Genomic DNA, 24599 nt, shown 5'->3' on the forward strand with positions numbered 1-24599 from the left:
GAATAACCAAATCTTCTAAGGAGTAATGCTGAACCTGCTTCAAACGCAATAAATCACAAAAACCATTGTTTACGATAAGTGGTATCTGATTGCTGTTAGAACCTGTGTTTATTGCTTTTGTGCATTATGGTCTCTTGTAATTTGGACAGCCAGAAATTGTATTCCTTTATGCAGTGCGTAGGAAGGGTTTGTAAGGAGGGAGGCATCTGTAATTATGCTGCCAGGGAGTGGGGCTGGGGAGCCTCCGAGGAGCCTGGAATGCAATTGCTGGTTTTTCATCTGAGGAGCTGTATGCATCGGGCTTCCCACTTTTCCTGTTCTTGGAACCCTCCAGCCTCCTTTGGAGATCTGGGCAGAGGAGGACCAGCAGGAGGGGCCTTGGAGCCATGGTTCCCGGGATCAGAGAGCCCTTAAGTGGCCTCTGGGACCAGAGCACGGGGTGGTGGACAGCCACAGCCTCACAGGAAGCTGCGCAGATGGTTTTCCCTGGAAATTGCTGTAGACGCCCCGGTAGGTTTGCTTCCCTCCATCTTACTCATCCTGACAAGTGTCCTTGGCTTCCTTGGTGAGGGCCGACAGCAGGGGTCCAAGGACAGCCAGTGACAGAATTTCTGGCGCCTCTATCTGCAAAACTGAGGAAGAAGCTACTTGGCCACAAAGCCCGGATCTTGACACATAAGGTACACAGATATCATCAGTCAGTGAGGTGCAGTTGGAAAGAGGGGCCGCGTCTGGGGCATGATGGGCAAACTCTGATTCTCATAACTCAAACATCTGGACTCAGGGAAGAGGGTTGAGTTTCATTTTCATTGAAATAGACCACACTCCATCTGTCCCCGCTGCGTTCACTTCTGTCGGGTCCCCGACCTGGAAGTCTCCATCCTGCCTACCTCACCTGGGCAGAGCCCACGCGGCCTTTCTGCTGCTCTGCTTCTCTCAGCGTCGTCCCCAAACTTATTCCTCCTCCAGTGTTCCCAATCCCAGGAGAGTGTCACCACCCCTCACTCTTTCCAGCCTGAAAACTGGGGTTCTTCCCAGATACTTCTGTCTCCCTCCACCCCATTGCTAGCCCAGCACACAGAAGGCACTCATTATTGCACTCAGTGGCCACTCAACTGCCAAGTCTTACCAAAACCACCTCCTGACTGTTCCCCACGTGCCTTCCTCCCCATCTCTGCCATCACTGCCCTAGACCGGGCCCTTGGCTGTTCTTGACAGGACCCCCTGCCAGACCCCGACACTCTGGGACTCTGTTTCCATTACTAAGGTGGTTTCTCTGTCTAGAATACCCTTCCTCTCTTCTTCACCTGGCATGCCCACTTTGCAGATGATACATCACTATCTCCTCCAGGAAAGCTCTTCCAGCCGAGCCTGCGGGCCTTGGGGCCTCTGTCCCTGTTCCCACAGCTCCCTGTGTTCTGTGGAACTCTTACCAACCATGAACTTCCCCCCGCAAAGGTGGGAATGCTGTCTTCCTTTATTCAACATGGCCAGCACCCAGCCTAGCACCCCGCCCATAGGAGATGTTCCATGAACGTGGATGGACATCAGACTTGCACTATAGCTCAAAGAGCATGTGGAGGGCACAGAATTCATTTAGGCCCAAACTCCACATGATAGTGTGAGAGAGCAAGTTCACAGACTGCTCTCCAGTGATACCACACCTCTGCACAGTCAGGGACAAGGTCCTTGCATAGCACCAGGCCATCCTGTCTGCCCTGAGGGCCTGAGCACTCACTTGGGACAAAGACTCAGCCTGAGGAGTTCCAGCCCCAATGGTATCTGAGCACAGAGCGGGTGGTCCTCAGTGGAAGCTCCATGAGTGAACAAGTGAGGAACATGGGGAAGCCTGGCCTTAGCTGGTGGCCGACATTTATCCCCCACAAGGGATGGGACTAGCAAAGCATGCTTTATTGGAGGGTTAAGTAATCAATGGCGATTCTCAAGCAATGAGTGCTGGTCAGACTGTCTGAGCCCTGACCTTAATAGACACTGACCTGGACGACAGGGTCCCTGGTGCCCTATAGTGCTTGAAGGGACTCTCTGAGTCTCCTTGATTTGGCTTCAGGGTATCATATGGATCCCTCCTCTCCTGTCCAGCCTGGCTATCAGAGGAGTAGAGGAAGTGGGGAGAGAAGCCAAGGCAGGGTCTCACTTCCAGAAGACTCTCTGGGGCCATGTGTACCTACTGAGCTGACCAGGAGCAGCTGGTCAGACAGCACTCTGCATGCAGCCCAGCAATTGCACTGATCAAAGCCAACTGTTATGGTTTCCAGATTTGTTGATTTAAACACTCAACCAGACTCCTCTTAATTTACACACACACACACACACACACACACACACACGCACACATGCGTGCACACGCACACCCATGCATGACAATGCTAAACTGGCCAAACTCAATGCCAGCACCAAGAAACAAAAGAAGCCCATTCCCTCTCCTCTTCCTGCCACCCACTTTGCAGACCTTCCAGGGGCAATGCACATAATTTGGGCTTTTTTGCCACGACTCAGCAAGCTAGATTCTGATATTGGCCTTAGTGGTCTAGCCCTGCAGCCCCACGACCATCGATGGCTTTGTCTGTACAGGGAAGAACGATCTGAGTTACAAACAGCCGACTTCCTGGCAGATATTTTGGGATTTGAGCTGCTCACTAGCAAGGGTCTGGGAAGTAGCCGCTCAGGCCAGTTAGCTAATCAGCAAATGCACAGGACCCTGGTCTGGGCTTGGTCTGTGCCCTGGGGAGGCAAAGGTAGAATTAGAGCATAGAACCCCTGCTTCCAAAGCCCTCATGGTCTGGCCTGAGGTGGAGTAGCAGTGCCCAGGGCACAGAACTGAGTCTCCCCCACTTATGTGCATCTGTGCCAGCCGCTCTGAGGACGGTAGACAATGGGGCTTCAGGGAAGGGGAGGCAGAGGGGCCTGGGCCAGGCTGATGACTGACGAGCCTCTGTCTGGCCCCTTAGCTGCCTTGTGGAGTAGAGGCCACAGAGTCCACTCTTCCAGTCCAGGGGCCTGCCATCTGTGAACTTCTTTTTTTCTTAAAACTTAGAAATATAAGCAATTTGACAGAAAAAAATTTTAAAAGAACCCAATTAATATAAAATTTGAAATGATCAGCCTTTGCAGATTCTCTTTTCATCTTTTTAACATGCAGACACGGGGGGATACCAGACTCTTATGGTTTCCGTTTCTCTCGTGATGGGATTCCTCCTCCGTGTCTCCCTCCACGCTGGGTGGCTGGACAGCTGTTCGAGGGGCCCTGTTACCTGGGCTGAGTTTTGCTCACCAGCTCCCACCCTTAGCAAAGTGCTTTAGTGCACCAACTTCTTGCCTCAAATACACTTGGCTTTCTGCTCTTTGAGCTTTGCAAGGTTAATGATATGGGAGAGGGACATAGGTGTTTCTGTTTGCATCAGCTACAAGTCACTTTCTACCTCTGGTGCCTCAGTTTTCTCATCTACAAAATGGGCATGATAAGAATACCTATTGCAGAGGGCTCTTGTGATGAGTAAATGAGATAATGTGCAGCTCATAATAAGTGTTCAAAAAAGGGTGGGATAGGAGTAGTAATTATAGTGAATCCTACTGCAATGGTTATTATTAATTATCACTGGGAAGCAGACAGGTGCGGTGAGCTGGGGACTTATGTCGCCGGCATAACACTAGCTTTCAGGAGCATCCAGTTGACTAGTGCAGGCTCAGTCTTCAGGCCAGCAGGTCCCTTCCTCTGGCCCCTGGGGGATCTAGAGTAGAAAATCTTTGTTCACATCACCCTGCCTCTTCAAGATTTGCATGAAATATTCGGGGGAGGGGGGTTCATTATGACATATTTTTCTTACTTGGAAGTAAAGGGAAGAAGAGCTGAAGTCCACCTGGTTGACTCATGAGTGAAGTGTTGGTCCTCTAGAGAGGGGTGAGCATTCAGGCCATTAGGACGGGGACTCAGAGCCCCTCCCTTCTCCTGCCCCCATATCATGAATCCAGGGACTGTCCCCCAAAAAGAGTGGCTCTGATGGTGAATGGAGCCCAAACTCCCAGACCAGGTCAAGAAGCAGCCAAAGTGCCCCATCCCCTTTGGACAATCAATGCTTTCTTGTTATTAGTGACTCCCCGGGCGTAGGGACGGGGCCTGATCTGTGAGCCCAGTGAGGGCCAGCACTGCCAGGCAGGGGCTCGTTTCCGGGAGTTCTGCACCCAGTGCCCTGAGAGGCACTTCCAGGCCCAGGGCTGTTTCGAGGCCCTTAAGGCAGGCAGCCTGTGCTAGGAGGCTGCACTGGAAGCCACAGCCTCCAGGTGGGGATGGGCCTCCCTGGGGAAACTGACCCTGTGCCATGTTCCTCCCTTGCTGTCAACCTCACCTGGCCACTCCACAGTTCTCCATCCAGGACACTTTTTCTAGCCAGCTCCAGCCATCACCCCCTCAGATTTTGGGTTACCCAGGGCTCTGGCTCCCTGTCCTCTTCCTCCACCCCTCCTCCTCCTCCTGGACATTCTCACCTGCTAACTGAGCCCCAGAATACGCCTTCTATGTTATCTGTTGACTCCCTGCTGGCCAGTGTACCATGGCCTCTAGACAGCTGCTACAGCACCCAGCCAGGCCAGGCCGGCCCCAGGTCAGGACTGGGCTCTGACCCAGGACTGGTGTCACCCTGCCTGAGGGCTGTCAGCAGGGAGGGTGTCAGCATAAACCACCTTCCCACCCAGGAGGGAAGCCAGGTAAGGGAGACTCAGGGAGAGCAGAATGGGATTGAAGACTTCCCCGCCTCATTGAGGAGGATTGGGGCCAATCCATGGGAGGGTACAGCCCTTGGTCAAATAGACTGCAGCCCAGGCAGAGCCAGATCCCCCTGGAGATGGGGTCCTGGGTATGGGGTGAGCATTGTGTTCATTTTCTCAGGCTTGGCCTCTGCAGTTTCCCGAGATCCAGGGCAAGTGCCTGAGCCTCCCAGGACCTCAGTTTGCTAATCTGTGCAATGGGAGGGCTGGAGGGAGAGGAGCCTTTGCAGGAACCTGTTTCAGTCTGACCTTCTGTGATTCATTGACTACTTAAAAACAAAGCCTTAATGCTGGGTTCGTCTGGGCAGTGGGGAGAAAGAGAACAAAGCATGCCTTGTTTGCTTGTATTGGAATCCAAGGAGTGAACTCACTGGGATTTCCCACCCCTGGCCAGAAGTCAAGACTAGGCCACTGCCCTGACTCCTGTCTCCTGGGTCCCAAGACTGTGAGACCACCAAAACTCACTGGGAAGGGTAGTTCCAGTGATTAATTACACAAGTCTTTTTTCAGCGGACTATTTACATACCCCAGCTCTTTAAGGGGAAGCAACTTCTACATTATAGCACATAAAAGTTTTCCCGTGCTTTAAGGCTATTTTTTCATACATTTTTCTTAGGACAACACAAATCCTCATTATAGATATTTCTGTATTTTAGCAAAAGGAACCATACTCATAGTAATGAGATCCCTGAATAAAGTTCAGTTCATTTTCATCTCTTTCCTCCCCGAATATTATTGCCGGAAATGTTACATTATCATAAACCAGAGTTCAGGTTGCATCTAGGGTTTTAACAGTTGTCATTTTTCTCTGGATACAAATTCGGATTACTGCCCACATTTTACAAAGACCCTCTCCCTCACTCTGGTGTTTTATTTGTAGGTATTTTTTTTCTTTGCTGTGTTCACAGCCCAGATGATGAGAACTAGGAGGGTTTATGATGGAGAGTTCCTGTGTTCTCTGTGTCTCTTCTCTACCAGCCATCTGAGGCAAGGAGCCTGGGCAGGGGTGTATGTGGGAGGGGCTGATACAGGGGGCTCCCCCAACTGGCAATCCAGAGGTCTCTGGGCCCAAGGCCTCCTGTGTGGGCACTGCCCGCTGTGTAGGAGAGCCCTCGGAGGTGAGGCTCATGTGCTGGAAGCTTCTAGGTAGACTTCCTTCCCTTCAACCATACCACAAACCACCGGCAGGACTGATGCTTGGACTTCACAAGTGGGTCAGGGTCAAGGGCCTTCTCTCTGGCACCCTGAAGCTGTAGGTGCAGCCTGCCTTTCGGCCTATTTGCTGGCATGACGGCCAGCTGGAAGTCGGGAGTCGGGAGCTCCTCGCCTGTTCAGGCCCGGTGGCTGTCCCTCTCCACCTCCTCTGTGGTGTCTGCAAATACCTCCCTGTGGGTTTTCTGTGAAGCCCCACCCTCCCTGCCCCTCTACCTGGTGTGGGGATTGAGAAACTGGCTTTGGACTCAGATAAATCTGTATTTGAATCCCACTTATGAGCTGTGTAACCTTAGGAAAGTGTCTTCTTCACTCCTGTGTAAGGTTCTTCACCTGTAAAGTGGAGTTTTATAGTAACTACAGCCAAGTTGGGAGGATGAAGTTAGATCAGATATATCAAGTACCTTAACCAGTGCCTGGTACCCACAGGTGTCCCATAGGTGATGGGGGCGCCGCGCCTTCATTCCCAGCCACACTGCCTCCAGCTTCTCCTCTGGGTATTCTTCTCTGTCACCTTGACCTCCAGTAGAGCCCTAACTCTCTTTTGTTTGAAACGTTTTGGGTAAATCCTCCCGAGGGGACTACTCACCCACTCCCCTCTTCCACAGCAGTGTTCATCCAGGGGACCACTCTCTGTATGACACAGGCACTGTCCACCGAGTGCTTTACAGACAGCCTCATTCCCGCAGCAGAATCCCCATTTCCTAGGAGGAGACAGAGGTTCAAAATGTTCAAGCCAATTTCTCAAGAACACACAAAAGATAAATGTCAGAGCCAGGACACAAGGCTTTGTTGAATTCCAAAGCCTGTCCTCCTACCCAGTCTGCAGCCTTAAGAGTGTCACTTGGTGGGGCACCTGGGTGGCTCAGTCAGTTAAGCGTCCAACTTCAGCTCAGGTCATGATCTCACAGTTCGTGGGTTCGAGCCCCACCTCGGGTTCTGTGCTGATAGCTCAGAGCCTGGAGTCTGCTTCAGATTCTGTGTCTCCCTCTCTGTCTTCCCCTCCCTGCTCCAAAATAAATAAACATTAAAAAAATTTTTTTTTAAGTATCATTTGTTATGCAGCAATGCCTTGATGCCCAGGGGTCCTGTGAGGGTAGTTAGGATGTTTGACCCTGAACTGAAACCCAAAAGTTGCTGTGCTTGCTGAGGCTATCCTGCCTTTCATGGTCTCTCTGCATCTTTTCTCATCCTCATCCATTAAACTTGCCGCAGTCATGTCTCACCTGAAGCAGCAGCACCCCCTTGCCTGCCTTGGACCTACTTGGTACAACTGTGCGTGGAGGAAGCGTTCATAGGTGACCAGCAAGGGCGCTGGGGCTTTCCGGTGAACCAGGGGCTTCTTCACAGTGATGCCATCCATTTTGCTTATTCTAAGGCTCTGTTTGATCACTTCTGGACTGTGGCTGTGTCTGGGATAAAGGAGAGGTCATTCTTCCTTTATTTCCAGGCGGATTGAGATGTTTTGCCTTTTGAAATCTGATCAGGAAAAAAAAAAATGCTTTTTTTCAAGGTTAGGTAGGCATCCAAGTGGGATGGGAAGATGAGGCAGGCCTTCCGGGGTTCTCTTCCCACAGAGCTGGGTGCCCCAAGGGGACCCAAGGACTTGGAGTGCAAGAGGAGACACCCAGGTCTCCTCCAACCCCAGCCCTAGGTCCACACTGCAGTTTTATTCCTGCCTCCAGTGTCGGCTCTCTCTAGATGGTGCCACATCACCAACCATCTCCAGGGGCCAGGCTGCACACCTGTAAAATGGGGGATGTGGCTGTCCCCCCACCCCCACAGAGTTTGCACAGAGTAAACTCTGCCCCAACTATGTGAGCACTCACTATATGAGCCCGATTTTGTGGTTGCTTGCCCCAATCACAATCCCCAAAGAACTGCCCCTGTGGACAGGTGTTAGAGCAGTAGAATGGAGTGTTAGGGCATGTGCACCTGCCCCTCAGGGGTGGTTATGGACCCTGGGGGAGGGCAGGAGGTTCCAGATCCTCAGATGAGAGAGGGAGGGCAGAGGCATATTGAACTGCCTGGCATTCTAACTTCCAAAGGTTCCTTTCCCAGCCCCAATGTGCATTTTGTTCAGCGAACCCCAAACCGGGAAAGCTCGCCACCCGGATGCCAATGAGTAAACAGCATAGCGTGTCTGGGGCGGGCCGGGGGCAGAGGGCGCTCATTCCATGAGGAAAGCAAAAGAGGGCACAGAGGTATTCCCCCAGAGTGAGTTTTTCGAATTCCTCTTGGGATCCTTCTTCCATTCTAAGGCAAAAGACATAAATGCTAAACTGGGGTTCTTGCCAGCGCTGATAAGGAAAACCTGCGAATGCAGGAGTCTCATTAAGAAAATCCTAAAATTTTAGTCTTATCACTGCTGCAAGATAATACAGTAAGTATGTTCGTTCTAGCCTCCCTCGGCTCCCCACCCCCTGAAATCTCTCTTAGCTACGGCTGGCAGGGTGAACGGCTGCCCCAGCGCCAGCCCGAGGTGCTGTCTGATTGGGATTTGTCCCCTTGCCTCGGCCGTATGGAGTGAATCTCCGATCTGAGTGGACAGGGCTTCGCCCCTTCCCACCCCCAGCTGCTGCCGCAGTCACTCAGCTCCACAGACACCGCCTGAATCCCTACTGCGTGCAGGGCCGATGGTGGGGGCTGTGGAAGGGCCCAATTCATCTGGCGAGAGCCAATGAGATGAGGAGGGAGCACTGATTTATAGGCCAAGCTGCCGGCCGACCTTGTCCCCAGCAAAGGCTCATTGCAACAGGCTTCTCATCCAAGTGATTATTTGCTGTTTGTACCGCTTGGGCTTGGCAGCGATCCTACAATTCCTGCTGGCAGAGAGGAAACAGGAACCTTGAAGTAAGTGCTTCTCTCACAAAGAGACGATTCACGGAGGAAGGCTTGTGCGTCCCTTGGGACTGGCCTAGGCACCTCCAGCCCTGCCCTGTCACCACAATGACTTTTTCCCTCGTGCTTTCCTCTCCCCAACCCCCTCCCCACCTGGGGTTTCTTTGGCTCCCCAGGACACCTCCGTGAGGTGGATAGGGTAGACCCGAGTATTCCCATCTCTCAGAGAAGGAAGCTGATGCCGGAGAGGTGAGGGGACTTGCTCAGTGCCATGCTCGCGAGCACCAGAGCCCGCCCCAGGAGCGCTGGCTCCTCGTCTGAATCTCTCCGCAACACCAACCCGCCAGCTGGCCGGGAGGGCAGAAGACAGCGCGGTGGCACGGGCACCAGCCGGGCAGGCCTGGGCTCCGTGCAGAAGCTGGTGTTCAGAGGGGCTGAGGAAGGCCGGAAGATGCTGCGTCCCCGGGGACTCGTAAGAGGTGCCACGCTGATAGATGATAGATGTTCACAGCTAACGGGTGGGTGGCTTACGGGCTCACTTGGGCCAGGGTGGCCGCGCTGCTGGCAGGCTGGTGGGCCAGGCATCACATTTCAGCAACATGATCCGGGCAAGGCACGGTGCGAGTGAGGGGGGAGCGTGCAGCCGGGGGGCCGTGGTCTTCTACTCAGGGAGGAGCTGGGGGCCGGGGCGGGGGCCGGGGCCGGGGCGGCGGCATCGAGGAGCTCTCTGGTTCTCTGTTCTGTTTCTTTGCTGGCCATGCCAGCTTTTTCAGCACATGCAATGCTATGTGTCCCTCCCAAGACCCAGCACACATCCCGTGTTTAAAAGTCAGGGTTTCTGAAGGAGTTGGCCAGGAGAGGAGCACATTTGCTGTGAAAATGTTCCAGGAAAACAAAAGCTTCCCAGTTTTCTTGCCTCTCAGCGATAGAATTGGAAAGGCATTTTCCAAGTATATGTGTATTGGGGAACTGGGAGGCGGTGGGGGGGTACGGGCAGGGTGGGAGGCAATTTATATTTGTCAGGGATCTTATTTGAAAGTAATTTTGCTTCCCTATAATTTTTTATTCAAACCCTCTTAGACTTCGGTTCTTGGCTGGGTGACCACGATCTCCAAAATTTGCTGACATCCTGGCCCATAAGAATACATACTGTAACTTTTAATGAGTGGGATTTGTTTTTGAAACATTTCCCTGAGTCAGTGTAGCACCCAGGTGCAGCCACAGACCTGGTCCCCAGGAAAGGAGGCCAAAGGCACCACTTAAGGGTGCCGGGAGCTAAGTGTTCCCGTCTAGACACGGAGGAGGGAGGAGGAAGCCGGAGGAAACTGGCACTCTGAGAAGTGGAGAAGGCCCAGCCTGCCCCTGAAAGAGAAGAACTCTCCCTTTGTTCCGCTGCCCACTGCCTGTTCCTGAGCCTGGTCCCGCAGGAGGGCAGAGGAGACTTCTGGGGCTTGGCCCGGAGAATTCCTTTCTTTTCTTGCTTCCTCCTATGCCACGTGGCTTCGGATCATGACATTTCTGTTCGATGCTGTCAGTGCCTTGGTTTGAGGAGAATGTCTGTGTACCCAGGTCCCTTGGCCAAAAAGAGATGGTGCCTGGAGCCTGCTGGCATCTGCTGTCTCCCTACCCTTCCCGTGTGACAGCAGACAAGGAAGGGTGCCTAACCCAAGGTGGTGGGGCAGAGGTAAGCAGGAGGTGATGCTGGCCAGGCCCAGTCCTTGGCTGTGTGTCTGGCTGGGGCCCAGCTTCATCCCTGTCCAGGAAGGGTAAGGTACAGAACCAGCTGTGACTTGCCTCACTCCTCTGAAGCTTAGTGACCCAACAGCCGTGAGTTCCAGCTCCTGCCCCTACCCACAGGGGAGCCTGCAGAGTCAGGGCCCTCCAGCTATTTTTAGAAAGCTATCAGGTGCGCAGGATACCAGTTGCCTTTTTCCACCTGCTTGGGGTCATTACAGGGATCCTATGTCTCTGCCACAAGCCCTGCCTGCCTAGCCTAAGAGTCTCGCTGAGGTGGGAACAGCCACGGCACTCCTTCCCAATGTCACCCAGCCATCTCCCTAGCCCTGCCTGGCCGTGACAAGTGAGTTGCTGAGATCCTTGGCCCATGGTCGTTTTGTCCTTGGAAGTACGAATATTGGACACTAACGCTTGCCTTCCTCTGCTTCCTCGAGAGGAAGTTTTCAAAGGTCAGAGCGTAAGTCAGGTCAGGAAGAATCTTGACTTGGGAGCCTGCCATGAGGAGTGTTGGTTCATTGAGCAGTAAGTTCTGGAGTCTTTGCTCTACCAGGAAGTTGCACAGCGCGTGCAGTCAAGCAGGGACATGCCTGTGTGCGCCGTGGAGCTCGTTACCAACAGATGCGGTGGGGTGTGGGCTTCCGGAGATAGCTTTGTTTGGAAGTGGTGCATCAGGGAGGGTATGATCAGAGAAGGCAGGGGGGAAGGTGTCACAGGTAGAGGGAACCTCCTAAGCTATGCTCTCAGGCTGGGAGTGTACAAGCCCTGGATGTGACTAGGAACCACGAGGAGACAGCGAGGCTGGCGCAGGGGGCTCTGCCAGGGCAGCAGGAGAAGAGTCTGGGGAGGGCAAGAGGTAGCACCAGCTGGGAAAAAGCCTTGAATGCCAGGTGAGGTGTTTGGATGGCATCTGGTGGACCAGAGCCACCGAGGGTCAGAGCAGGGAGAGACGGGGAAGTGTGAAGAGGGTGGGGGCCAGCTCTGCTCCCTGCCACAGGTCTTGTGGGTCTTCCCACAGCAGCAGCCACAGCTTCGGGGCAACATCTTCACGGCCCCACCCTCCAACCCCATCCGCAAGGCCAGAGAGTGTGGCGAGCTCTTGGTGGCTCCCAAGAGCCCGTTGTTGACATCTCCTCCCAGCTCCGTGCTCACTGACATCCTGTCGGTAGCTCACAATCGAAGTGGGAGTGTTTATGCAAGAGAGACTGGCAGAGGCTATAAATCGGGATCTAGCTGTTTTGTTTTGTCCCCCCCACCCCACCACCACCATCACCCCCAGAGCCAGCTGGTGACCATTTACTGGCACAGCACTGGGCAATGGTGGCCCCTGAAGGAATTCACTTTGGGGAGTAAGAATGGGATCAGCAGTGACCACACCAAACTGGGAGGATGCACTTGTGCACACGTGTGGTGCCCCTTTCCCCGTGCAGGAGACCGAGGACAGGGGCAGGGACAGAACCTCTGCCCGGACAGGTGAGCAGTCATGTCATTTGTTGGCCAATTCTGAAACCAGACTCCTCACCATGTCCCGCAAGTCGTGGGACACCCCTCACCCAGAAGACACATGCTCTCCCTGCCTTTCTGCTTCCTCGCCTGCACAAGCTCTGCCCCGGCTCCACTGAACGACTTTCACTCCTCAAAAGCAACCTGCCTCTCCTCCCTGCAGGCTTAGCACGTGCGGTCCCTCCCCGGGGAATCCCCCTCCACTCACCCCACCGTGAGGCTTCCGTAGCCCCTGCCGGCTCTGGGCACTGAAACGCTGGGCCCGGGGCCTGGCACTTAGGGTGCGCTCAGTAAATACATGCCTGGCGGTAGCTTTCCTGCTGCGTGCTGTCAGAGCGTGAGAGCCAGGATGGGGAGGGATGCCTTTTCTGGGGTGGGCCGAGGAGCCTGCCAGCAGAGAAAGCATTTGAGCAAGGCTTTCTTTCTTAACAGTGAGTGTGGTTAGTCTTCACTACATGGTGAAAGCAGCAAGGTCTGTTCAACGCTTCAGAGTCACAAAGCCCATAGAATCCTCCCAACAACCGTGCAAGCGGAGCAGGACTACTTTTAGAGAGGAGGAAACTCGGGCCAACTGGTAGACCCCAGGGCTTGGCCCTGGCTCCTGGGACCCTACATCTCGAGCTCGCTTCCCAAACCGAGGGCTTCGGATCAGACATCAGGAGCCCAGCCTCCTCCAGGAGATCAGGGTACAAGGCCTGACTCCAGAGATAGGCCTGCCAACCCCCGCCCCACCACCCCTCAAGGCCTGGCCTCCTAAATATGGACACTAGTGGTAGCAATGACTATACTGTTACATTTGTTGCTCTTTTGGGAAAAGAAAAAACCTGGCTTCTTAGAGCTGTTGTATTTTATTTTTCTGTAAAGAGGAAATTAATTTTAGTCTTTCTTTTTGGTTTAAAATGTTGTTCTTTGCTTTTTCCGCCCTACAATTTAAAAGGAAACATTTGTCTGTTGAGAAAAGAAATGATAATTATAGACTAAAAATTGTTTCTATTCTGATTTGAAAAAGTGACAAAAAAAAATTCCATTGCACAGATGGGGCCCTGCTGACGGAGGGTGTTTAACAATGAAGCCCCGGGCCGGTTCGGGGCTCAGAGTGGCATTCCAGGTGGTCTGGGGTAGGGGCTCTTTACAAGATGCTAGTTAGTAGTCACTGTGAGGTCTGGACACCGCACCCTCCAAGTGGTTCACCAGCGAGAGGAAGGAGAGGTGACTACACGCCTGTGGATCCACGCCTGTGGATCGCGTGGCCCCTGTTAGGTGAGCTGTGTGGACAAGGCCAGGCGCTCCCTCGCACGGCCCCTGAGCTCCAGAGCCACCCAGCTTTATTCCCTTGGCCGACTAGTTTCCTTTTCAGCTTCACCAAATTACAATTCCTCCAAGTCCTTTGATCAATAAAGCAGGAAACTGATTAGACTGTGAAATGAAACTAATAATGCCACGCTATTAACCCTTGATCAATGGGGAAAGAGCACAAAGTGAAGGCTATTTCCTAAATCCATATTACCCTTTGGGTACATGTATTTACTTTCCGGAAAAACTCCTAGGAGCACTCCGCGTTCCCCAGATGCCTTTCTCTGCCACAAACGTGGCATGATTCGCAATGCAGTACCACCTGCACGTGTCATGGGAGGCCAAGATAGGTCAGGGAGAGCTGAGTCTACAAGGTGACTGTGATAGGGTCGCCCCCTGTGTCTTGGGGTAGTGGAGGGTGATGGCCTCAGTGCTCTGGCTGCACGTGTGATCCCCACAGTCCTCCGCCTGCTGAACTGAACTGACCTTCTGGACTGTGGCACTAGTCACAATACAATAAGGGCTCACTTGTCACACTGTCAGGGACCATGTCTCAGGCTTGGCCAAGATCTTGAGAGGCCGCGGCTTGTCACTCGCCAAAGAGGTGAGCATGGACGAGGCTGGACCTCAAACATAAGCATCAAAACCAGTTCGGCCACAGCACTTTCCTCCTTTCAGCTCTTTTCCATTTGCTCTGTACTGCATAATCTCAGCCCTACAGGGCAGGAAGGCAGGTGTGATTACCCCCCTTTGAGGGATGCACACACTGAGTCTGAATGATTGAAGCTGTATGGTCACACAGCTAAAGAAGATAGGAGCCCAGCTCTAGAACCCTGGCCCAGAGCCCTCTGGTTGCCCAAGTTCCCTCCAACGGGCTGTTCTGGAATTAACAAAGTCTTTTTCCTCCCCTGGCCTCGCACCGAACAGGAGGAGCTAGCCCACCCTTCCCATAGGCCCTCCCATGGCTTGTCCTCCATGGGGACCTGTCAGCTCCATCACCGTGGAATGTTGCCAAGGATCAGACCCCCTCTCTAAAAGTGGTGATGGTATTTAATAACTAATTACTCTAATGATCCTGCAGAAATGCTGGAGACCTGTTTTAGGAGAGATGTCAATTAGAGCCATCTGCACGGTGAATAAAGGAGCCCTACCCCAGCTGTACTGTTGAAACATGTTAGCGTTTTCCTACCAGCGGCCATATGGTACTTAACGAAAGTGAATTGTTCACACTGCACAACCCGCGCCTCCTGATGAATACCAGCATTTTGTTTTGGAAAATAGTTCTTCAATCGTGTGGAATATTTTTCAATGCAATAAGTAGCAAGTTGGAAGCCGGCAAGCCCTTGAATGCAAAAAGACTTCCTTCACCTCAAGATGTTCTTACTCCATCCCAGCCCATCCCCTGCCCCCTGCCGGCTGCCAAGCCCAGCCCCACCCTGGCTACCGCATCCCACCTGTGCCCAGTCCTTTGCATCTGTCTCTGAATCTGCTCAGCATTGCCGAGGCCGCGCAGGGTTCTTGCCCCACCCCACCTTAGTGTTTTTGATTTGTGTGAAATTAAAAGCAGGAGGTTCAAAGCTATGTAGGGTGAGAGCCCTGAGCTCCATCTGGAAGGCAAAAGTCCTCCAAGAGTTGAAAAGTAGTGCAAGGTGTTTAATTGGGTGTGTGGCTTCAAGGAAGGGTTGACTTTCTTCTTGTGTCTGTTCTTTTTAACAAGTGCAAATCTCAAGTCGATATCAGAACGCTCAGCAAGGTGCAGGTGGAGTATTTCTGGGGCTCAGCAGAAGCCCCGGGGCTTGTCACCAGCACAAAGCCACCAATCAGTAGCGACCAAAAGTCATGGCCACCTGGTGGTCACTCCCTGACCTATGTCCAGACAGCTGGGGCCCCAGGGTGCCGCTGCCCTGTGGGTTCCATTAACTGAGGACAGATATGTTTCAGAAGCAGCTCAGTGCCAAGATGGGGCCCTTGTTGTGCCGAGGAGAGCTGGCACTCATGCTTCGATAGTTATGCCCCAGCCATCCATTCACTGCCAACTCGTGCTGGGCAACGGGACCCTCTTGGGTCTCTGTGACCTCAGTGAGCTGAAGGCTATGCTGTCAGGGCCGCCGGGAGGACACTATTTTATTATAGTCTGCTCCTGGACCAATAGGATTTCCCTTCCTGGCACTGTCTATTCTAGAACTTTCCCTAGAAGCGAAGTCACTTATTAAAGCTTAATAAAAGGCAAGATTGACTGCCGTTAGTGATACAGAGGATCTGCTGCAAGTCCTGATGCCCGAGATGTTCTTCACAAATCCGTGGTCCCGTAAATCTCACTTATTTCCAATTCAGCAGCAGCTGATCCCAAGTTACAATAATGATCCTAAGTTCAGCTGAACATGTCCTTAAAGGAAATCCTTCTGGGTGAAAAATAGCAGAAATTGTGCTCACATCTGTCCCTGATCAGCAGACTGCGTGAATGCTTTTCCACATCTATGCCCTGGATATTTGCCCATTCTCGTTGGTACCCGGTCCCTGACAGACACGTGTCTGAAAGAGCCGCTTTTCGGTCACTCCCAGGTGGCCATTTGGACAAGGCGACCAAGGTTGAGGGCTGCCTGTATCTGCCATGCTCACGAAAGGCGCCCAGAGCATCTCAGATAAGTCACCAGCCTTTCCGTTAGACCAACTTCAGAATGGCGCTCGCAGACCAGCACTACCCTGCTGCCCTCCTCACGCCATGTGGGCACATGCCTGACAGTCACCCTATAGAGTTAACTTTTCTTCACTTGGGGGGATGGGACGGGGTGGGAGAAGGCTGGGGCCAGTTTGACATATGCTGCCTGGTCTGAATGTGAATGCTGTGCTCAGACACCGAATTTGATGAATTGCATTATAAAATTTAAAAACAAATTTAAAACTCTATTAACTCCCTGTAATGGCCTCCTCCTGGAGTACACAGACAGCAACGGCTCACTGGCAAGGAGAAGAAATACTCTGGTTTGCAGTGTGCTTCACTTGCGAAAGAATGGAGACAGGCGGGTGCCCCCTGCACCCTGCACCGCCCCCTGCTCCTGGGTCAAGAGCGAGGCCCCTGCAAACAGGCCATCACGGGACTCACGTCGCCAAAGTTATACTGTGTCTGGCTGCTCCGTTAGAACCTAAATTCCTCTTTCTTTCGCAGCTAAAACACTTCTTTCAAGACTGAACCATGGGAGTAATGAGCTTGCAAGATGTGGCTGAAGCCTGGGGGGGGGGGGGGGGGGGCAGGGCAGGAGCTCATCCACACTAGAGGCCTGTGGTTTGTGGGTCAGCATACGGGTGTCAAGCGGGAGGAGGTACGTCCCCAGCGTCATCTCCTAGCCCTCTGCACCGTGAGAAGGGTCGGGGCAGGGAGGTTTGCCATTTGCTTCTGGCCTCTGCAAATCAAGGAGCATTCTGGGAAGGAGTGGTATTGGCCTGACTCCAGACTACCAACTGGAGAGAGATGAACTTTTGTGGAGAAAGGAGACAGCCCCTCAGCTGTGTGGGCACACTGGCAGAGACGGGGAGCTCAGCTGGCAGTGAGGCGTCCTGGCGGAGGGGTGGGGGGCAGGGGAGAGCTCCCCTGTGTCTCAGAAACCCCAAGCTGAGAGTACCGGGCGCTGTGTGGGCTGGTATTTGGGGAGCTCGTGAAGTTGTCTGCCACGTGACCAAAGGCAGTGGAGAGCCTATGTGTGTATGTGCGAGTGTGCAGGGTGAGCGAGAGTGAGTGTGTGTGTGTGTGTGTTTGCAGATCTGTGTGTGTAAAAGTAAGCTGTGCCTCGTAATGTAGCTGCCTGTTGGCCATTCCTGGGACTGCAGGGCTAATGTGGACTCTGGACCCAGGGATGCCTGTCTTCCTGAGAGTGCCCTTCTAGGCTGGTGTTCTACTCACCTTGGGGAGGAGGCTGGACAGTCTGAGCTGGGGTGCTAAAGAGATTCGTGGCATTTGGTGTTAAGGAATATTCGAGCCCCTCCCAGGAGTTACATGGCTGATGCAGCACAAGGAGCTCCTGATCTCCGACACAGTTCTGTGTCACCTCTAGGGAGCCTCTTGACCCTGGCTAGCAGATAGAAGCCAGGCAGAGCAGAAGCTTCCGGAAAGCTCCTCCTGTGTCAGCTCCAGGTGGGGTGGGGCGTTTGGGGTAAATGGAAGGGAGATGGCATTTGTAATAGTTTGAGGACTCCCTCCTCTCTCAGGACTAACAGCATAAGTAAAAATTCGGGGCATCTGTAGCAATGAAGAGAGGAGGATTTCGTCCAGAAGGTCCACTGCTGGGTAGTCATGCTAACTACAGGCCACCCCTGCTGCCAACTTTCTGAGCCTGCTTGGGGTCGTTTTGTATAAACAAGACCACTTTTAGGAAAAGTAATTTTACTAATTAGCCCCCATTATTTTAAATAAGATTTTCCTATGACATTAAAAGCACAGAGATATATGTGTGCATAATGCAGAGTTTACAGATCTCCTTTTGTGAATGCAGTCTCGCTCCTGCCGTTTTAATTATATGAACCAAGCGAGGAAGCCCCGAGCTCTGAAATTCCGCCGTTGTTCGAATGTCTTTCTGGACAGCCTTGGACCCTTTCCCACCTCCCCTCAGTGCAGGAGGCTGGAGCTTCGGTTTTAGTGCATTTCTTCCCAAAGCACAGTAAGCAGCAGAACATGGGCTTTGGAAATGTCCAGAACCAGGGCTGAATCCAGGGGCAATGCTCTGTGAACCTGGGAAGTCACTTAGCCACATTGTACCTCATATGCCTTCCCTTGTAGGGTACTTGTCATCGTTATTTTATATTTGTTAAACCAAATCAGGAATGTGAAACACCTAGCCCAATGCCTACTACATAATAGGCATTCAATAAATGATGGCTCTCATTATGTCTCAGTGCCTTTGTTGGCACAGTGTCCTCCTGGCCTGGAATTTTCTCCTCTTCCTTGCCTTCTGTTGAAGTCCTGGGCATGCCTTAAAGGGCTAGCCTGAACGCCCCTGCCTCTGGAAAGCCTTCCAGGGGGCCTCAGCCAGAATGAGGTACATCTCTGCAGTCTCACAAGATTCAGACTTGGGTTCCAGCCCAGATGTCATTCTTCTTCCTGTTTTCTGCTCGGTGTCCCCCTACCTGTCATGGCAGCACCCAGTCCCATGCCAGGCAGAGCATGTGCTTGAGACAGGCTTGTAGGGTGAATGGGACCTGAGTGAAACTGGGGTCCCACCGTCTGTCCTGGGCTCCAGTGATGCCAAACTTCCCTTGCCAGACCACTGTGGGTGGCTAATGAACTGCAAAATTAGAAAGAAAAAAAAAAAGCCTGACTTTTGTGGTGACTCAGAACCGAGGACATCTCGGGTTTCATAGCCTCGAACCCCCAACAGGCTTTTTATAAGCCCCCTAACCCTGTTGATGCTGCAGTGATATCGACTGGCTCTTAAAGAAGCTGCGAAAACGCAGTTTGGCACGAAGGAATGTTCTGGGCAGATGAAAATGGGCTGCATCTTGATTGGGGTGGAGGTTATGCAGGTACATACATTGGTCATAACTTGTCAAACTGCACACTTAAGATCTGAGCAGTTACTTTATGGAAATTGCGTCTCCATAAAATTAGTTAATTAACAACAAAAAAGTGCAGCCTGCCCTGGCCAACCGTATTCCAGTCATCCTGTCCTCTTCTTCCACTTTGGGTGAGGTGACATTGAGAAGCATGGCTAAAGCCAGCATGCCACAGGATTGCTCCAGGAGAAGAGGGGCAGAGCAGCCTCTGCGCTGGTGGAACTATAACCCTTTCAACCCTGAACATGGTCTGGGTGCATCGGTGTCCCCCCATTCTCTCCCCTGTGCCCACACCCTAGCCTGCCTTTCAAGAGCTGCCCACCACCGGCTCTCAGCTCAGCCACAAGCTGGAGGCCACGTTGCACCAGGGGGCAGAAGGTTCACATTAATGCAAGCCCCGAGGCTCCTCCAATATTTGTGTGCCTGTGTTCATAGCATTATTCACAATAAGCAAACTGTGGAAGCAACTCCAGGGGCCATCGATGGATGGATGGATGGATGGATGGATGGATGGATGGATGGATGGATAGATGGATAGATGGGTGGATGGATAAAAAAAATGTGGTGTGTGTGTGTGTGTGTGTGTGTGCGTGTATATATCTATACATGTATATATACGTACGTGTGTATATATGTATACATATATACGTACACATGCACACACACATACAATGAAATATTATTCAGCCTTAAAAAGGAAGGAACTATTACAGTCATGGGTAGATACTACAACATAGATGAGCCTTGAAGACATTGTACTGAATGAAATAAGCCGGATACAAAAGGACACATACGGTATGACTGCACTTGTAGGAGGTACCTGGAGGAGTCACATTCAGAGAGACAGAAAGTAGAAGGGTGGTTGCTATGGGCTGGCAGAGGGAAGAATAGGGAGTCAGCGTTTAATGAGTGCAGAGCTGAAGACGAAAAGCATCTGGGGATGAATAGCAGTGATGGTTACACAACCTTCTGAATGTCCTCAATGCCATTGAAGTGTATACTTAAAATGACTAAAATGGTCAATTTTATAGTCGATGTTATATCACAATAAAAAAATATTTTAAGAAAAAGAACCAAAAACAAAAACAAAAAAACAAACCTTAAGTCCTAAGCCCGCCACCTGGCCCCCATAAATTTTGACATCTCATATTCCAGAGGCCAGATTTGGCTGAAGATTTGGCTTCTGGTACTGAAAACCAGGATATAGAAAACACAGACCGTGTCTGACTGTCTACCCCTTTCTTAAGATCAGAGTGCAGGCCCTTTCAGAGTGACAAATGTCTTTCCTCCATGCGGGGTCCTTTTGTCACGACAGACACACTCACACCCCTGGTTTAACTTGATTTTCTCATGTTGACTCTCTCAGGCAACGTGCAGGCTCAACCTGACAGCCGGGGGATGGATTTTCCTTTATTGCTGGAAACATCCAGCATTGTAATTGGGGTGACCCCATCCTCAAGACCCAGGGGGGCCCCAGCCGCAGAAATTAGAGCACGCTCTGTAGAAGGGGCCTGGCTGTCAGGGTGGGTTGGCTCTTGGTCTATAATGCAGAGTGACACTCAGTACTTGTCACAGCAGGGAGCCAGGCTCCCAGACAGGCACATGGCTGAGGCCTTAAGGAGGCCAACTGTCCCACCTCTGCCTTGGGACCAGATTGGCCTTGCCCCTGAATGTCATAACACTGCACCCGTCAGCATCTCAAACTCACAGCTAACACTTTGCACACTCGGAGGACAGGATGTCTTGGCACAGCGGCATTCCACAAGGGGCTGCTGGCCTTTTTGTTTGCAAAACAAACCTGGAATGTGGAATCCTGATATCTCTCCATAAAGGTCTGTTGCATTCAAGCCTTGAGGGGAACCCAAAGAGGATCCATCGAGAAGTCCCGAGCCCGTGCTGTGGAAAGAAATTACATACTGTTTGCTCTAGGGTTGATATCAATAACTACATACCACACACTGTAAACCAGGACGGCGACATTCTGAGACAAACTTCTGGTTTCTCCTCCCACCTAACAAATAGTGAAAAACAGAACACTAACACTACAGACACACACACACACACACACACACACACACACACACACACACACCTCCAGCAGATTGAGAGGAGGCATCCTGTTTAACCACTCATGACCAATATTATGTCAGCTGCATTAGTGCTTGGAATGCAGAATTGTTTTAACTATAAAATATCCCAGGATTCATCTGTTAGCAGATTTAGAGCACAGAACCACAAGGACTAAAGGAAGCAGGAGGCCCCTTCTGGGTATTTGGGGAGGGATAGTCCATGGGCTCTTTGCTAAGATTCCGGGCGTTTGGGGGTTGGCCACCTCCAGGAAGCTGCATGTTGAACCGAGCTGGAGAGGCAGGTCTTGGGCCAGCCCTGCACCTCCATATACACCAGCCCAGAAGGAAGGGCTGGATTCTAATGACAATCACTTGGTCTGATATTCTGGGCTGCTGGAGGCTGTGGAGTGTGTCCAGAGGATGTCAGGATTCATGCCCAGCCTTCATGAGGGGAGGAAATGCTTCTGAAATCCCACAGTGATTTGACCCTGAGGAGAGAGGAGGCTCTGGTCTGCAAAGGAAAGTGGCTCTTTCAGCACCGAATGTACCTACAGATCTCGTTTTGAGGGTTAGCACGTGGGGACGTCATTGAACCCACTGGGCTGGACCCCATTCAGCGTTTGGGAAAACAGAGGCCAGAAAAAAAGAAGGATATATCTAACCTCACCCCACAGTGGGTGCAGAATTAGGGCTGGGGCTCAGCTCGTCCTGACAGCCAGCACGGGGGCCACTCTGAGCACCTCAATGGCCTCTGAACTGGGTAGGGCAGTGCCTCTCAGTGCACACCCAGGTCACCTGAGGACCTGTCAGATTGCAGACTCTCATTCAGGAGGCTGGGGTGGGGCCTGGGATTCTGCGTTTCTGACAAGCTCTCAAGGGACCACTCTCAAGGGAAACAAAGCTGCCTGAAGTCAGCGTCACCGGCAAGGAGGCCAGATGGTCTCGGTGCAGAGCTGGAATTTGTAATTCTACATCAGATCCACTTGGCTCCATTCTTGTTCTGTTTTAATTTTACTGAGATGTCTAAAAGCTTTTGGCCTAGTCCCCCAACAAGGGGTTGGTTATCTGTTGCCCTTGGTCAACTTCCCCGCCGCCCAGACATCCAATGTTCCCTGGCATGCAGGAAGCTAAATCGTGCCCAGAAGGTGCATCCCAGACACCAGGAGGAGTGTGCCTGTGGCCTTATGGGGCTGAGCGTGAGAAATGATCTCTGTTTGTGGGGGCACTTCATAGAATATGTCACTCTGTTAGTTTTCTGGGCTATAGCTTGACTAACTCTAGCGTATGGCATCTGTCCTCAGCATTTGTGATGATGTGACAATGTGTGCCATTGATCTTTTTTTAGAATAAGAGGTCCTGGGTGGCAAGACTGTCAGGGCCTCGCTTTTTCCACCAGTTCTCACTTAATCTGGAAACTTCTCCTACCCAGAGCCTATATTGAGAAAAGACAGGAAATCATCTCTGAGGAGCTGACAGAACAAATAGGCATCACCAAGTGTGTGCACCCAGAATCCGTTCTTTCTTCATCATCCATCCCTGGGGCTTTAATTCACAAATGTTCTTTAAAAAAAAAAATACAAATTGACTCTAAGATTGATTACCTGGATTCTGAATTCAAAGCAAATTTTGCAAGCACTCGATCTGGCAAGAGTAAGGAGGGAGTTGGAAAGATAACAGACGCGAGCAGTGTTTGGTGGAAGCTAATGGGAAATGAAGCGGCCGCAAAGCTCTCACATTCGGCGCGCACGGGTGGCAAGCACCACAGCCTGGGCTGGGCTGGGCTGGGCTGGGTGGTGTGGACCTGCTCCATGAGCCGGGCTTCTCCGCAGGACGCTGCTCTGTGGCCCGGTGTCTCTATTGTGTTAAATTCTGTTCAGCATGTTGGGAAGCATGCGGTGTGTTTCAAGACATTTTGTCTTTAAAACGGCTAAAATGCTTTGTTCTGGTTTAGGATTGGATATTTAAAGGAATCAATTTCAGTTATCTCAAACATATGTCTGTAGGTAAGAAAAATGAGCCTTTCACTGATAATCCCAGCACACTGGGACGATCCCGTACAATGCGTTTCTACCTCCTTCGGTTACTTCCTGCATCTCTCCCTTGTTCTCCTTTTCCAGCATCTTACTGCAAATCTTCTTCACGGTCCTAGCCTCGCTATACGTTTGTCTTTCTGCAGTGTGACCGGTTACACCCTAAACCCCAGTGGCTCCAAAACCTTGTGTCTCCAGCCTCCAACACTCTAGTGAATGGGCTCCATCCTGACGCTGTCCCACCTCAGATTCCGTACATCCAAAACCAAAACCCTCCACTTCCCTTGCTCACCTGCACCCTCTCCTGCCTGCGTTTCTCATTTCAGTGAACCATCACACCAGCCCCCAGTCCTGCGAGTTGGCTCCGGTGCCTCCTCCTTTCGTGACTGCTCGTATCTGCCTCCTTCCTGTCTCTTCTGCCACCGTCAGACCCTCGTCAGTCCTCCTCAGGCTACTTGCGTCTGTGTCCCCAGGAATCTCCCCGTTTCCAATTGTGCATCCTCCAATCTGCTTCTGTCATGCCTGCCCCCGCCTCTTCAGAAGAGCCCCCCTGTTCTTCACACTTCCTTCCCAGGGACCTTTGTTCACACCTGCAACGTCCAGTACAGTAGCCATCAGCCGCATGTACTATTTAAATTAATCCAAATTAAATATAGATCTTCCTCAACATATAGCTGGGGTACGTCTTGATAAACCCATCATAAGTTGACAATATCATTAGGTTCAAAATGCATTTAAGGGGCCCCTGGGTGGCTCAGTCAGTTAAGTATCCAACTCTTGATTTCGGCTCAGGTCATGACCTCACAGTTCATGAGTTCAAGCCCCACATCAGGCTCTGCACTGTCAGATTGGGATTCTCTCTCTCTCTCTCTCTCTGCCCCTCCCACACACTCTCTCCCTCAAAAAAATAAATAAATAAACTTTAAAAAAAGTGAATTTAGTACACCTAAGCTATTGAACATCAGAGCTCAGCCTAGCCTGCCTCACGTGTGCTCAGAACACTTCCATTAGCCTACGGTTGGGCAAAATCATCTAACACAAGCCTATTTTATAATAAAGTGTCGAGTATCTCACGTAACTTATTGAATTGAATGCTATACCGAGCGCGAAGACCAGAATGGCATATCGGTCGTTTACCCTCGTGATGACGTGGCTGCCTGGGAGCCGTGGCTGCCGCCACTGGCCAGCATTGCAGGACAGTATCTGCGTATCACTGGCCTAGGGAAAGATCCACATTCAAAATTCAAAGCGTGGTTTCTACTGAATGCACATCACTTCCGCACCATCGTAAAGTCAACAAATCGTAAATTGAACCATCATACATGGGGAACGGTCTGAGAAATGAAAAATTCAGTTCCTTGCTCACATTAGCCAGTTTTGGAGTCCTCAGCAGCCATGCGTGGCTAGAGGCTACCATACTGGGTAGTGCAGAATTATAGAACATTCCCATCATCACAGAAAATTCTGTTGGGCAGCTCTGGCCCATGCTTTTCTTTCATGTTGGGTATCTTTCTTTCCCTCTCCCTCTCTGAATACTTCCTGTTCCTCAGAAAGGCACAAACAAGTTTCCTTACATCCCAGACTTCACCTT

At 51.7% G+C, this 24599-nt stretch overlaps 1 protein-coding gene and 1 long non-coding RNA gene across 4 annotated transcripts in view; both read left to right on the forward strand.

Moving 5' to 3' along the window:
* The window catches only part of KLHL29 (kelch like family member 29), a 312994-nt gene that overhangs the window by 123243 nt on the left and 165152 nt on the right, over positions 1-24599 (forward strand). The gene's annotated exons all lie outside the window — the stretch shown is intronic.
* Positions 1254-23679, forward strand: LOC147582288 (uncharacterized). The gene is made up of 2 exons (XR_015248934.1): positions 1254-8847; positions 23335-23679. It is a non-coding gene; the product is annotated as an uncharacterized LOC147582288 (long non-coding RNA).

Source organism: Puma concolor, chromosome A3 (genome assembly GCF_028749965.1).
Source record: "Puma concolor isolate L17-30 chromosome A3, mPumCon1.1.hap2, whole genome shotgun sequence".
Classification (NCBI taxonomy): domain Eukaryota; kingdom Metazoa; phylum Chordata; class Mammalia; order Carnivora; family Felidae; genus Puma; species Puma concolor.